At 41.2% G+C, this 16,583-nt stretch overlaps 1 long non-coding RNA gene across 1 annotated transcript; it reads left to right on the top strand.

Moving 5' to 3' along the window:
- The first annotated feature begins 666 nt into the window (after window positions 1-666).
- LOC140225429 (uncharacterized) lies at window positions 667-7,763 on the top strand. The gene is made up of 3 exons (XR_011900533.1): window positions 667-2,638; window positions 3,374-3,486; window positions 6,238-7,763. It is a non-coding gene; the product is annotated as an uncharacterized lncRNA (long non-coding RNA).
- Window positions 7,764-16,583: the final 8,820 nt, after the last annotated feature.

Genomic DNA, 16,583 nt, shown 5'->3' with positions numbered 1-16,583 from the left:
AAATTGAGCATACACTTGCGATTTGAGTGGGCCCTTTTTGACGCAGGGGTCCGTTCGCGGATTCGGGCTTGGCGCACCCGCGTACCCGAGCTCCGTTTTCGATCCGGGGGAAGGGAGCGACTAGCAGCGGGTTGTTCTGCTCTGGATCTGACGGTTTTTTTAGGAGGGGGGGCGGGGGGGCTCCGGTCCGCAACTCTTTTTTCTTCATCCATCTTTTTAATTGGGATGATTGGGACTGTTTGGAGGTGCAATCAGGTAACTTCGGGGGACCGGTCTCCCCAATGACCACCTAATATACTGCCCTCCGGGGACTCAGCGGATGGATGGTTATGGATGACTCGTTTCTCTTTGCACGCCGCCGTTCCCCGCAACGGTCACTCACTCCTGATTCGTACCCTAAGGTGAGAGTGGGGGCGGATTTGGAGTCATACCGGAGCGGATAAATGGAAGGATAAGGCCTGGCATTTCCCGAGAGCGAGTCTGCCGGGCGCCTGGATCTGCTGGTCAAGTCACCCACAAGGGAGGGGGGTGGGGGGAGCTTTCTCGGGTTTCGGCCGCCGCTCTGCCGGCGCTTTCTGGCGAATCGGGGCGTCGCGCGTCGGGGGGGTTTCGGTTGTTTCGCGCCCCGGGGGGGCAAAGATTGGAATCTTAGGGGTTTCTACCTTTCCTTAAGTAGGGGGGAGTTGCGGATCGGGGCTCTGCTGCTTTCTTTCCAGTCTTCCCTTTCCTTCTCTTTGGAGAGGGTGAGGGGGGGCGGCTATCGTGGGCCTCTCTCCCACTCCGGTTCGCCGGGGGGGGAGGGGTATGGTGGTTGGTCCTGCGATAGTTTATGGTCCGGCCGCCCCACTCCTTTCCTCGGAAAGAGAGTGGGGTCGCTTTTTACCGCCAGGCCCGCCGACGATAATGGCACTACGTGCTGATGTCAGCCCTGGGACCATCCCGGTATGGGAGGGGGGTTTTAGTGAGGTCGGAGTCCTTCCGACCCTAGTCCCACATACCCGGCCCCCGTGTGGGCCGGGAGGTGAGGATCCCCTAGGGATATGGTTTGCACCTTTCCCCCCTTCCAGTAAACAAAAAAAAAAAAAAAAAAAAAAAAAAAACATACGTAAAGAGTCGAATGATTTTGAATCAACGATGGAAAAATAATAAAAGAGACGCTACTATGTGTCCATTGTTGCGCCAACCAGAAAAACGGCCGATTTATTTGGGTATTGGTTATAGCACACTCTGATATTGTAATGAATTACCCGAATCGCTGATAGCTCAGGCTCCCAGATTTTTTGATATCGTTAAATTTTTCATTAGGTACTGCATGTTAAATAGAAACATTTATCACGCATGAATAGAGGACAAAATCTCCATTTTACTCCCTCTGTCTCTCATTTTACGAATATCGACGGTGCTGACCACGTATCTAGGTCTGCAACGTTTTAGACCTCCTGTCGATTTTTAAATGGGAAACTACTCAACGTCAATTTTTTATATTTTCGGTGATTTTTCTTCTCCGCGTGAAGAAAACTCTGTGAACACTTCAAGGAATAATATTGATTTGCTATTCTTCAAGAAAATAAAATGAAAGTGAAGATTTTTGAACATCGCAAACTAGATACGTGGTCTGGTAGTTTTACCGTCGACATAAGCGGTTAACTCTTTCATTGGTAATTTGCTTCAATTTTTCAAGAGGCTTATTTAGTTTATGTATACTTCATATACGCTGCTGCAACTTTTGAGTACCAGCATTGATAATATCAGTCATATTATTAATATAATCGCTCATTTCATAGTCAGATTTTAGCATTTCCTCTTCTTCATTCTTGACCTTGCTCCATCTCGCTTGAAAAAAATAACTCTAAACGCTTGCAATTCTGCTATCCCCTGCTTGCACTGTAATGTAATCCTCCCTTTCGATTCGTCATAAGTTAAGTTAGCTACATTCCCTTAGTCTACTGTGCCAAGGAAAAACGCCGTATGAACATTCGAGAGTTGCTAAATTCCCTCCGATAAAATGTCTATTTTTGAGAAAAGTTAAGAATATATTCTCTTCAAAATTCTCGGAAAATTTATAGATCGGACCGCAAAAGAAAGTCTCGGGCAAATTCAAAAGAAAAGTATCCACTGATTTTCCCGAAAACGCATATTTTAACAAAGGAAATTTGACAACGTCTGAAGGCTCATTCGGTGTCCTTCCTTAGCACGACAGTATTCCTCTTGATCGCTTATCTGAAATGTTTATATGACATTCCGACATTTTTAATCCGATATTTGCGCTGTATTAAACCGTTCGTTGACGTCAATCCAGCGCATCATTCGCGCAAACAGGGGCGAGTTGCGGATATTGCCAATGGCGAGGCGCAAGAAATCGATTTTCGATATTTCCTCATTCGAGGCTATGACATAGAATCGATTATTAAGCTGTCCGTTGCGAACACCCTATTTATCATTCCTTTTCCATAGGTTTGAATGGCAGATCGATCGATACATCGCAAAGCACGCCACGCCACTAGGTTATTGCAGACTCTCGGAAAATTCCGGTCATTACCATTGGCTGGATCTGGTATTGCACAGACTTCGAGGAGGTTAGCGAATTCTGAACACACTTTAATGCATTCGCAGCAAACACGCCTTGAGTGCTAAGCGGGTGAATATTGATTTTATAATTTCCATTTTGTGATACACTTCACGGTATTGTCGAAAATAAACTTAAAAACTAGTAAACAACTCCTAAAAGACGAGTGGTCTTGGGTTCGAGATAAATTTGCGGTAGAATCGATTATACGTTAGAGATATTTGGCTAATTTTGACCTTTTGAGCAATGAAAAATGACCGCAGTTCCTGCGCAGGTCTTATTTGGACAATGTTTAGCAGAAAAGAACCAAGCCACATCACCTGTTGCGAATTTTAACTGGGCAATTTAATTTTTTAAAAGAGAACGTTTGTGCGGATTCATTTGCAAATTTCATTATTTGCTTCGCACTACGCAGAAAATTTACTGACATTTGCGCAAAAATCCGCACTACCGTTTTCATGTAAAAAAGTAAAAGCCCGATGAAATTTGGCAACGGTTGATGTGGCTTGGTTCTTTTCTGCTCGACGCGGTCCATTTGGGCTACATTTTGCGATTTGGAACTATACATTCTAGCCCGGTTTAAAAACAACGTGTGTGTCATTAGTTTCCCTATGCACATAAGTGTTTTCCCAAAAGAGCCAGAATTTATAATTCCAAATTGCAAATTGCAGTCCATTTGTGAACACATGAAAATCGACGTCGAGACCTCCACTCCACGTATCTCGTTTGCTGTGTTTAAAAATATCCGCTTTCATTATTTTTTTTGGAAGAATAACTGATAAACTTCATTCCTTGAAATGTTCACAGAGTTTTCTTTGCAGAGAGAAGAAAAATCGCGACAGTTTATGGGAATAGCCGTTGAGTAGTATTTTCTTTCAACAATAAAGTATGACAAGAAGTCTGCGACATCGCGAACCGAGGTGCGTGGTGTTATAGATATTACAGATTTTCTGTCGCAATTCATTTTTTCGGAAGACGTCATCGTTCCATCCATGCTTAAAATACCACTACTGGCTGTTTCCTCTCAGACGAGGTCACTTGGGTCGCAAATTTCGGGAGAAAAAAATATTCGATCAACTCCTCTCCATATTTCTAATCCATGGATACCCTTCAATTCCAGTGAAAATGAAATTAATTAAGCACAACGCGAAAATATTTTTTACACTCGATTTTCGTCGAAAACTCAGCCCTCAGATTTGTACCCAACTTGATGAAAATGTATCTCTAAATAAATTGCCCTTTAGGACTGAAGTGCCTTTGAACGTAAATAATCATCTATTTCACTGGAAAATATGATCGGCATTCAATTTCAGTTCAAAACTCTCTTTAGCCACTATAAATGTGGAAAGTTCGGTCCAATTAAATTTTAAAGGTTTTATTATATCCATCAACAGACCTTGGTCTGAAGCGGAGAAAACTAAACGGTTTTAAGTCAGAAACAAGACCAAAGTTGCTCTCCGTTACTCCGCTCCCCCCCCCTCCCAAAAGGAGACGAAAAGTAATTAAAATCGATTTTCATGCGCAAAACTAGATTCGGTAAAAAATCGAGTCAATGATTCATGGAACTGAGACAGCGAGCCTTCCCACTTCAAGACACTGCAAATATACGAGTATACGACGGAATTCGGGTTCAATTTTAAAATAATTAAATGTGTCCTTTAACTTCAATGATTCTATCACGAAAATAATCAGATTAAACTTTCAGTTTGCTGTAACCCAAGGGAAGGGATATCAATAACGGTCATTTTAACGTCCACCATGAAATTCCTTAACTCAGCGCAGCGGTTTTTTCTCATTGAAGGTACACACTAACCGAAGTGCATATCATGATTTGGTCGTTTTCGGTCTAATTTCGGGCGTAAATATGTGTCTGCAGGCCATTTTGGCAAAAAATGCGGGTTCCATGGGTTTGCGGTCGAATGCCGAAAAATCCACATTTTGCGCCAAAATCGGCACTCACCGATTGTACTACCATGTATGCCAAAAAGGCGGATTCCGGTGTCGCGCACCATCACCCGAGTTGATTTAAGTAATTCTTATACTCGTAAATTTCATCACATCATAACTAATCTCTGTTACTTATAGTCCTAATAATTCTTGTTCCTTAAATTCAATTTATCACTTTCATTGTAAGTGAAAACGTATCTGTTCTATATCAAGCGATAATAAACACACAAAAAAACGAAAAAAACTCACCGATTAGAGGCGAAAAAGACCAAATTATGATGCCCTTTCTGATAAATAGACCCTTAAAGAGCAGAAGCGTGGAGAGTTGAGGAGATTTATCTAGGGTGAGGGTGGGCCCCTTCGAAATTTCCCATCTATTTTTCCCAGCTTCGTGTGAGGGTAGAAAAGTAGTTTCGGTGATTTCATCTGGAGGAGACTTGACAAATTTTGAGGGAAACCCGATTTCGAAAATTTAGAGTTACGGCTCTCCTCCGTGGCGAGGCGTGAATGATCGATGTTCGATATTTCCCCAATTGATGCTATGGTAAAGAATCGATGCTAAGGTAAAGAATCGATTGTCAAGGTGTTCGCTGCGAACATCCTGTTTATCGATACTTTTCCATAAGTTTAAATGGCAGACCATTCGATACATCGCAAATCACTTCTCGCTATCACGGCAGAGCTGACATCGAATTTTGATCAGAAAACCATGGTCAAAATGGACAGAGTCTAGCGAGGGTTAATATTTGTGAATCTTTTGATATTGAAATCAATTAAATAATTCCAAAAAAACCCCAGCGCATTTGCCGGGAGACGGTCAAACGCGCCACGTGTTCACATTAACTCTCGAGTGATGCCGAGCTTACGTCGAATTTCCTGCTTCCTTTCTCAACACTGAAGATCCAGTTCCGACAGGCGTCAAGGCTTTGGCATCTAAAAAGAGAAAAGAGGCTATAAAGATTATTTCACTCAGTATTGAACACGGAATCCGACCAAAAAAGTCATCCACGAGCTCAGAATACCGGTTATCTGCGTGTGTTCATCGACGTGAATGCACTTGAGTTTTTTGTCCGCCGATGAGAAATTATCTCTCTCCTTTAGGACTGTACTTTACCTTTAAAGTAGCACATGGGGAAAATTTCTTAATCATTACAAATTTGGAAAAACGGGTAGTTTTCTCTCGATTCAAGTTAAAATTCAGGTTTTAAATTTTAAAATAAACGGAGAGAAAGGACAGATACCAAAAATACCATTTCCAGTATTCACGTAACAGCCACTAGTTAAAGGTCGTGTGAGTAGGTTTGCACTTGAAATTTTCCGGAAACTTCTCGTGTTGCTTTCATAATATTATGTTCAGTTCGGATGGCGTTGAGAGAGAATGGGGCACTGCAGAAAGGGTTTGAATGGAATTACTCCATCAAATGTTATTACAGCGGAATTTAACGTAGAAATTATTAGAACGCGAGATCTATTTGGAAATAGATTCCCCCAGAAACTATTAATGTTCAGAATGGACATTACTTCGAAGGCAAAAACGTGCATTATCTATTGTTGAGAAGTAAGTTCCACTTGATGAACTGTTAAATAGTGTTTAATTCGACTTATTCATAATTGTCATCAGTCCCATGATGTCTGATTCTAGATTTTATGGCGATTTTAATATTTAAAATTTCTTCTCCGGTTGCAAAACAATCCAAAATTTTCCCGTTCTGTTCTTTTCTTAGTGGATTTTATCAAAGGAAGTGACTGCTCCTCAACAATAAACACACACACAGAGCGAAAGTGATCATTCACATCGGAAGATTTTGACGACGCCGTGTTTCTGAGTGTGATGTAGTTTTTAGGTAAAAAAATTCATACTATTTTAAATCTTTAATTAAAACAAATCATTTTGTTTTTTAAAGACTTCCATTCGTATAAATAATTGAGGGAGAAATCTATTAAAAGTCACTCGTGAATCAGATTTAAAATTAAAATTGTATATTACCATTTTTATTTAATTCCCATTTTAATTTTTAAGTCACCTCTCTTCTCAGCGGTCTGCTGAAACTTTACCACGCCCATTTAATCGTCAGTGGCGATTCTTAAAAGTTGATGACACTGTTTTTCATCCATTCCAATCAGTGGCGTGGCGTGAATGGCGTGAATTTAAACCTATGGTAAAGAACCGATTATTAAGGTGTTCGCTGCGAACACCCTGTTTGTCGATCCTTTGCCATAAGTTTAAAAGGCATAACAATCGATAAATCGCTATTCACGCCACGCCAATGATTCAAATCCTTTATAAATATCGATTCTAGGTGAGGTAAGCTGCTTCACCGAACAAAAGTAAAAAAAGGGCCCAAGAGAAATAACAAACATAGAAGTCAATAATAACATAATAAGTTCTCCCGAACAAATTGTTGATTCGATTGCAGAGATAAAATAATTCCAATATGCCTATTTCACCATCTTCCGTTCAAAAATACTCTCTGCTTACACGATTTTGGGTGATGTTTCCTATTTTGGGTTAGTTGCGTTCTGGTGTACATTATCATATTTTCAAGGTTACTTGCGCGCCAGCTAATGACGCCAAAATAGTTGGTCGCCACAGGGATTGAAAACGTGTTGATTGCTTTGAAGAGATTTTTTGGGTTCAACCTAGAGTTTTCAAGCGTTTCTCAACAATTTTCCGTAGGGTATTATTATTATCTACATCGTTTAAATGTCTCTGTATTGTTATTATGACGAATTGCTGCTGTCCGGGCGACAAGACGCACCCATTGGAATAAATAAAACACTATTTACGTACTCCCTGCGTAAGTGAATCGGGGAATACTCTTCAGCAAAAACAACACTGACTCTATGAAAAAAATAAAAAATAATTAATTTTAAAAAAAAAGAAAAAAAAAACTCGAAAAACCGGTTACCAAATTTCAGCGAGCGTGCGGGCAATGGCACACACGGCGTCTAGACGACTAGCTGGATGCTGAGAGAAAATTTTCGGACCAAAATAATCGTACCGTAGGAAAAAAATGAATCTTAATGAGTTCAATCTGATTTAAAATTCAGACAGTCACAATGTTATAAATACTTGCTATACCTCAAACCACCGAGAGCCACTAGACAGGCTCCTAATTATTTAATTCGACGCGTCCAATCTTCGGCTGAGATCGAGGTAGCGCACGATATATCGCATCGATTAGGTTACCTTCTTAAATTTAAAGTTTTTTTGCAAAAAATATATAGACAAGATAAACGACGAATTTCTATGCGTAGGAACCGTCTCGTGTGAGTCTAAAGAATTATTTGCGATGGGAAAAATTCAAAATGTCTTTAAATTCAAACACTTTCAGGCCATGATAAAAGCACTTTATAAAAAGCGCTTTATATAAGCACATATTAAGCGAGAATCGAATTCGATTGCTGTACAGCGTGATGGGATTTGATGTCGAAACCCTGTTTTTATTTGAATTCTGAAATTTTCCGATACAAAATCATTCTGCAGACTCATGCGCAGGGGTTTTCGTAGTTTTTTTGGCTTGAAAGTAAAAAAAAATCGAAAATGTTCACCAAATAGATGCAACATTTTACATGCCGAAGTTGGGAACGAAGCATCATCCTTAAAATTACTTTTGTCCATAAAAAGGCAAAAGTGCGAAGATGTTCACTAAATGAATGCAATATTTTAAATGCCAAAGTTGGGAAGGAGGCATCATCCGTTAAATTACTTATGTGCGTAAAGAGTCAAAAAGTGCGAAAATGTTCACCAACCGGATAAAATATTTTTCATGCCGAAGTTGGGAACGAAGCATCATCCTTAAAATTACTTGTGTCCATAAAAAGGCAAAAGTGCGAAGATGTTCACTAAATGAATGCAATATTTTAAATGCCAAAGTTGGGAAGGAGGCATCATCCGTTAAATTACTTATGTGCGTAAAGAGTCAAAAAGTGCGAAAATGTTCACCAACCGGATAAAATATTTTTCATGCCGAAGTTGGGAACGAAGCATCATTCGTAATATAACTTGTGCGCATGAGAAAAGTAATGATACGTGCGGTGTTTCTAAACGGAACCAGAAATTGTATAGTTCCCGATTGCAAAATGTAGTCCACGGCGGTGATTTTTGAAATGTATGGACAAAGTGATAGGTAAAGGAGACATAGGGAACATGGAGCAATCTTAATGGTTACAACGGGTGGTTGTTATAGAACAATGGAGAAAATATGATGGAGTAACTACAGGATCTCTCGTTGGTTATTGCCGTCAGTTAGTCTATTACTTACCTCCTTTGTCCGTTGCAACCACCCGTCTCCACCAATAGGATAGCTATGTTTCCAGTTCGTCTTCCTTGTGTATCGCTTTGTCTATTAATTCCAATAATCAGCCTACGGCTGATTTTCCCTCTATAGGGGGGGGGGGGATTGAATTTGTTCAAAATCTTAAATTTGAACACTTATCAACAAACCTTAAAATTGTGGCCACTTAAAAAGGTTGCGAGTATTCCCTATACCACTCCCATGCATTCGTGAGCGAATAGGCTTCGAAATTCAAAGAAAATTTAGAATTTGAAAGACAACTCTTAGGAGCATGGATCTGCATCCTGTTCATTTGATTTTTCGAAAAGGACCCGAATAAAACCGATTGCTATCATTACATCAAAATTAGGCCGATTCATGACACTGAGTCTAGGAAAGTCCATCGCCACCGATTCTCCGCCGGACGATTCCTCGCGTGGAAAACGGGTCACTAAACCTTGTTTATTTTATTGAATATTCTGAAAGTACAATGTGAGTAGATAACGTGGTGATTTTTCCGCATTTTTATGGAGCCGAAATCGCGGAGAAACCCGCTTTTGAAAAATCTAAAAACTGCAAGACATTTCAAACGCACCCGAATGGCGGGAAACTGACGGTGTTGACGCACTGCGGTAGTGCGGTAGTCATATCGCAATCTTCTCTCATTTTCCTCTAATGTTTGTTGAAATAAAACGTGTTTCAATATGGAATTGTTGCTCGTTTATTACAGCTAACATATGAATGAGATTCAAGTCTTGAATTCAAAAGATATAATTTCGACTTTAGTATTGTTTTCATATACGAAGAGTAGATAGACATTTGACGGAAGTCGTGGAAACCCGTGCCCGCTTCTGATTGGTGCCGGATGACATCATTCGGCGCGGCGCGAAACCGGGGCGTTTTAAATTTGCGTATAAGTTGAGCGATTTGAACTGCGCATTTCTCGGTTATTGAGTTACTTGTTCGCGTTTTTAATGTGCGCATCGTGTTCTACGCGTCATTTTCCTTCAGAAAACTATATTCGCAAGTCAAAATTCGTTCATGGTTTAGTGACCCATTAGGCCGATTCATGACACTGAGTCTCGGACAGTTCATCGCCACCGATTCCCCGCCGGACAATTCCCCGCTGACGATTCCTCGCGGGGCTATTCATCGCTGCCCTGTTCCCCGCCCGTCAATTCCTCGCCGGACGAAACCTCGCCACTGACTGTCATAGTCTACATAGACTACAATCTCTCCTTCATGCCACTGCCACCAGCATAATGAAATCAATTTCTCTACCCGCAAATTCTTCTAGCGACCAACTGCAACTGATTTGTGTACGCGCCTCTGCAGCGTATCTCTGGGCAAGTTTCTGCTGCCGCGCCGCGCCGTCTAATACACGGCTAATCGCGCCGTGACGTCGACCGCGGCCAGCCTCGGCGACGCTCCACCAGAGAGCGCTCGCGTCACAAAGATAGTTTATGTTTGTTAAGGTCTTTTTAGTTCTATTTATGTAAAAAAAGTTATGATTTTGTCTGGTTCCCAGAGATGTATATAAGTGTAAATATAGCAAGGAAGGTCTCAAGGTTCAATGTTTTTTAGTTATTTTGTCAGCATTACTTTCTGTTCTTTAAACTCCTATGCCGGGCGCGGGATATCAATTCACCTAGGTCCTAAAGTACGCATCAATACAACCGCTATTCATCGCCGCTCACAGAGCAATCTATGAATCAAGTACTTCTCCCCGGTCTGCCCGGCGTTGCGCATCAACTAAGGTTAGGTGTTCCCCGGCACGTCCGGTGTTGATCAGGTAATCCCCGGATCGCCCGGTGTTTAGTTATAAGCCCCGGTTAGCCCGGAGAATTAGTTAGGGATCCCGGTTCGCCCGGAGAGTAGATTAGAGACCCCGGCTAGCCCGGTGAACTTCAGCATAGGGACCCCGGCTCGAGGCTCGAGCCCGGTGTAGTTAGGAATCCCAGATCAAGAAAGTTGAAGCCAGGCCCGCGCGCTCTCGGTAGTTTTCCAACTATTTAAAGTCGAGTAGGAATTAAGGCCCGAACAATCTGTAAATGGGGCTTCGACGGGTCATCCGGGCATAGCCAGTACAAGCAGCCATTCCAGAAGACGCTAGCCAGCGACGATAGCTGTTTTTTGCCAGCTTTAGTCCCGCTAAGGCTGGTGTCTCTCGTTGATGGAATGGCTCTGTGGAAAAACCCCCGCCCGAATTCAACTTTTTACACAAGGCCCATTCGTATGGTTTTGGCAAAAGGAACCCCTGAACTGGCCGAGACAAATGAGAAAAAAATGAACGAAGAAATAGAAGCGCCTGACCCATTCAATTTTGAAGGGAAGCAGGTGCTTTTCAAGCTGTTTAATACAATGTTGGATGGATAAGTCGTCAATAACCTCAGCGACACTAGTAGCAACGCTATCTGCAACATATGTGGAGCTACCTCGAACCAGATGAACAAAGCGGATGTAGCAGACAGGCCAGTCGACGAAGCCAAGTTCAAGTACGGTTTGTCACCCCCGCACTCCTACACTCGCTTTATGGAATGCTGCTGTTATATATATGTATCTTACCGCCGTGGTTTTGAGAAGTGGACGATCGAGGAAGAAGATGACAAGATCACAGCTCTTGCTTGGAAAAGCGTCATTCAATCGGAGATCAAGAAGCGTCTGGGGTTAGATCTAGATAAACCTAAACAAGGATCTTGGTAACAGCAACGATGGAAACTGCGCCCGGACTTTTTTCGCAAAATCGGACGTCACCTTAGAGATACTAGACTTTGACAAGGAGCTCCTTGACAATTCCCATGATATCTTGAGAATCCTAAACAACATCAATGAGGGAATCGATACTTCCACTTTCAAGGAGCTGCTTCAAACAACGTTGGATCGGTACTTAGAGCTGTATGGCTGGTATAAAATGCCAGTCACAGTGCATACAGTCCTTATTCACGGATGTGACATTATAGATTATTTTGCTACTTATTTATAACTACTTAAAAAAATATTGCTGATGATAATCAAACGCGGGGAATTGTCCTGGCGATGAAGTTGCCACGCGGGGAACTGGGCAGCGATGAATAGTCCCACGACGAATTGTCCACGCGAGGAATTGTCCGCGGGGAATTGTCCGGCGGGGAATCGGAGGCGACGAACTGACCGGACACCCATGACACTATATACCATGTATTAACCTTTATGGGTGTGGAAATGTAATAGGATGAATGCTTCTTTAGGATTATTAAGCTTCCGACAAATTCAACCGAAAATAGCATAAGAGAGACAGGTTTGAAAATTACGTGCGTTTAAAAATAATGACGAGGAAACATTTTATGGTAAACCGCGTTCTGAGATAAGTATCTTACTTATTTACACATTTTTAAAGTTAACGTTTCATTTTTAAAAACTTTTTACGTGAAAAATTGACGTATTTTTTCACCTAATCTTTCCTTATTTCAGAAAAGACACACTTGCCCATCACAACGTTATCCTTGAGTAATTTTACCTGCAAGTCTTTTCAGATGGTGGTGTCCCTTATTTTGTCACCCGTCTGGCGCGGCGTGAGGGCGTATCTCGATTCCCGCATGGTCCGTAGCGGGCCGATTATTGAAATTGATAGAGAAAGCTACAGACAAAGAAGACAAAAGAAATATGGGGGGATCCTACTGGTGGAAGCGGGTGGTTGCAATGGACAAAGGAGGTAGGTAATAGACTAAGTAACGGCAACCCACGAGGGACCCATTAGTTAGTCCATCTCCCTTAGTCTAAAAGATTCAACCATTTTTCCATCAAGGTTTAGAGAATCTAAAGTCATACCACTGTTTAAAAAAGGAGACAGTAAAGTTGTCTCAAACTATCGCCCTGTCTCTCTTACATCAAACTTAGCCAAGCTATTAGAAAAAAGTAGTGAAGAAAAGATTGTCAAGTTCCCTCGATAAATGTAAAATTTTATCAAACAATCAGTATGGCTTCCGTGTGTGTATTCCGTCAAAATGTATGTCTCTTTTGTTGAATGCACAGCATTTTGCTCTCCTTCATTTACATTCAAATAACGAAACAGACTTTTCAGAAGTTGAAAAATCGCACTTTATTAGGTATTGATGGAAACTTGTGCCTCCCCGATTTATTTTTTTACCATTTTTTTTCCCTCCCTTTTCTTTTCCTGATATAGATTGTGTATTTTTTTACCCCTCTCTTGTTTCTGATACTGCATTGTAGAATTTTAACCGTTTTAATCGTGACAGAAAGCAAATTGTTATGTTGGGTGATATCCTCAGTGAAGTGATGTCCTATGAAGTAGGTCTTCCCCAGGGAACTGCCCTCTCTCCCTTACTCTTCATTATATACGTAAATGAGATGTGTAACTTAAGTGTTCAAGGCAGAGTATTTTCGTTTGCTCATGACACGGCTCTATTAGTATCAGAAGGAAATTGGGAAGAGGCTCATAAAAAGGCATCAATGGAACTTTCAAAAATCTACCACTGGCTAGAAGATAATCTCCTGGAAATGGACGTTACCAAAACTAAATACATCACTTTACAGCAAACAGCCTGGGCCAGCCTAATGAACCATTAAGAATCATCATTCATGACAATATTAAGGAAGTAGACCAATGTTTAGCTAATATTTGTTCCGAATGTGAAAATCTCGAAAAATTTTCTGAGGCGAAATACCTTGGGAGTTCACCTAGACCAGCATCTAAAGTGGGATGTACACATCAGATGTAATCAGATGTGATCAGGATGTCTTCAACTGTTTTTAACTTTTCTTTTATTTGTGTACCTAGGTGAGCTATGAAAACTTCAATCCTGTAGTGGATTGCGAAACGTCACCATTCTCTTGTCAAAAAGAGAGACCCTCCTATGACTTCACAGCTAGTGTTTGGAGTAATAAGATGTGTAACGTGTCTCTTGACACCAAGGATGTACAGTGCAATGTTTCTCCTGAGACTGGAGTTGCGCAGTGCAACATGGCGTGCAATAAGATGTGTAACGTGTCTGTTGTCACCAATGTACAGTGCAATGTTTCTCCTGAGACTGGAGTTGCGCAGTGCAACATGGCTCTTGAGACTGAAGATGTGGAATGCAATGTACTCCTTGAGACTGAAGGTGCGCAGTGCACCATGATCCTTGAGACTGAGGATATGCAAACAGGTACAAAAGTAGAAATTCTCTGAACTAATAATTTCCTTCAAACCAACCAAGTTCAAATTGGGGTGTGAAGTATAGTGCAAAAAATCTGTGGATCCTTGTGTAAGAATGTCAGGGTCAGGGATGAGAATATTTCTCGACTGTAGAGTTGTGCAGAAATCTGTAAAGGCCCCTAAAAAAATTATGGATATCGTAATTTTTTTCTTCTTTCGAGCCGTTATCTGACGAGAGTGGTGTAATATGGTGGAAATCTGTACTATTCCTGTCTGTGTTATTTTCATTAGAGCTTTGATCGCGGGTTCGTGGATTTGTGAACTTTCGGTTTGTCGCGATGACGGACGGAAAACCGAAAAGACAGGTTCTGCATAGTCAGACTCGTGAGTTTGTTTCTCGTTGTGTTGAATATTTTACTTTGAGCGAGAAAAAGAAAATGGAGGGCCCCTCATTCACGTAAGTAAAGTCATCGAAAGGGCGGCAGCCGCTCGTCAAATGAATCAAATCGGAAGTTCAGAAGGTGAAAAGCGGCGCGATGAAGAAGTTATCAACACCTGGAAAGAAGCACCAGAGTGAGGGTCTGTCGTGTCACAGATTTGGAATCCTTTGACGCGGATGCAGTCAGGAGGCACATACCTATATCAGTACTATAGTAGGAAAGAAGTTCCAACTTTAGATGACCTCTCAATATGTGACCTCTTTAGATGGTGCCGAATTATTTGAAGGAAGCAGAGCGTCTCTCCACAGGACCTTGAAGAAAATTGGATTTGAATTCAACAAACTCAATAATCGCATTGTTCTAATGGAAAAGCCCGAGATTGCCTTGAAAAGGTGTTTTTATCTCCGAGCAATCAAAAAAGTTGACTGGAACAAATTAATTTTCCAGGACAAGACTTGACTTAATAAAAATATGTGCCCCGAATCCGGATTTACTGATGAAACCGTGAAAGGAAATACATAGTACTTGCGAGGGGAGAGGTGGAGTGCGGAACATGAAAGCCAGCCAGAACTGCCAGATACGAAAAGATTTTCTTTACAATATATTCCAAAGTTTTAGATTATGGAATCAGGATTAAGTTATATACCTGGAAATATGCCCCTCAAGATATCTTATTAAACTCTTCCCTGGTTAGATATAAAGGACAGTAATATAATTTGTTTTTCAGACACCTGGGAAGAGTATGCGAAAAAGACTGCGTGCTCAATTATTTGACTACATTGCAAAATGGAAGTATTTCTGCCGAACGGAACTATAAGCATCAAAGAATGAGCCCTGAAGCTCATAAGAATAAATGCATAACAGGGCTCACGTCATAAAGCACACAGTTACGTTTGGCAGAAGTACGTCGAAAAGTAGTCCAATTCGACTAAGATCACTTCCCACGGTGCATTTGTAACTCAGTCTGCCAATCCCACGGGATAGCGGTGCCTCGGCCGAGTGTCCCTTTTGCAGCTGCATTTGATAAGGGGGGGGGGGGGAGAGGTGGCTGGAGAAATTAATTAATCCCCGCAAGATGAGGCTAATTACCGGACAAAGAAACTTGTTTCCACGTGGAAGCTTCACCCCGGCGAGAAGCGGAAAAATAATTAGGTCTGAATGCATTTCCATGCGATTTTCAGGACGTGAAAGGGCTCAGATGATGCGCTTCTGGTCCGATCTTGACTTCGGGGGGAAAAAGTCGTATGGGCGTCCGAATGTTGCCAAATTTCTCCATATATTTTGAAAATTTATGATTTGAATTTATTTTATTTTTAATGTCGCAGCTGTTCAGACGAAAGGACGTGTCTATGATTCCACTTGAGCCCTGAAGTGCCTACAGTTATACGGGGAACACGGCTCGAGTGAAAATTGAGATACGCTCTTCCTTAGAGGATCGATGATAAGTCGTGCATTCGCTGAAAAATTCATAACCACTCTTCGCATTTTTATTTAATTTTTTGGTCGTAACGAACTTTTAAATTAAGAACTCTTGTTTCCACTTAAATATATAAGTCTTACTGATTGAAACCTTGTAGTAGTTAACTTCTTAAAATTTAAATGGTCTGAACAGTTCAGGAATGCTGAGGAGTTTTTTCTAGCTTTTCAGAAATTCTGAAATTTGAAACTGAACATTTTCAGGCATTCATCATTGCCACCAAAATAGTAAAAATCAGTTCACTCTAATTTGCTAGTATGCGAGTAAAAGAGGCCAACCAACAGTTAGAATTAGTGTTCCAAACAACGATACGATTACATAGGCTGCGGAGCGATAATCACTTTTTTCACTAAATTCAGGCATTTTAAGCGATTCAATGGGTAAACATGATCGCTTCTTCCGATCAATTCACAACTCTAAAGATCTATGGATTACCCGTTTGCTCGAAGCAAAAATATCGCGATGTATCGTATACTTCGAATGGTTCGTTTTGAAATACTTCTGAACGAAGAACAGTTCAAATGAGCAATTTTTCAAAATCCGCGCTCATTTCAAGCGCATCTCATTTAACCGAAAACATTTTCCGAAAAATTCGTGTTTTTCAATTTTCCTGACATGAAAATCGCTTGCAAAATGAATACCCTGACACAACGAATTCATGCGGACTCCCTGGCACAAAGGAAAGCTCCCTGACATTTTTCATGTTTTCCTGGTCGCTAGGGCCCCTAAATCCAATTATTCT

Source organism: Bemisia tabaci, chromosome 9, assembly GCF_918797505.1.
Source record: "Bemisia tabaci chromosome 9, PGI_BMITA_v3".
Classification (NCBI taxonomy): domain Eukaryota; kingdom Metazoa; phylum Arthropoda; class Insecta; order Hemiptera; family Aleyrodidae; genus Bemisia; species Bemisia tabaci.
This window is presented reverse-complemented; position numbering and strand designations above follow the sequence as displayed.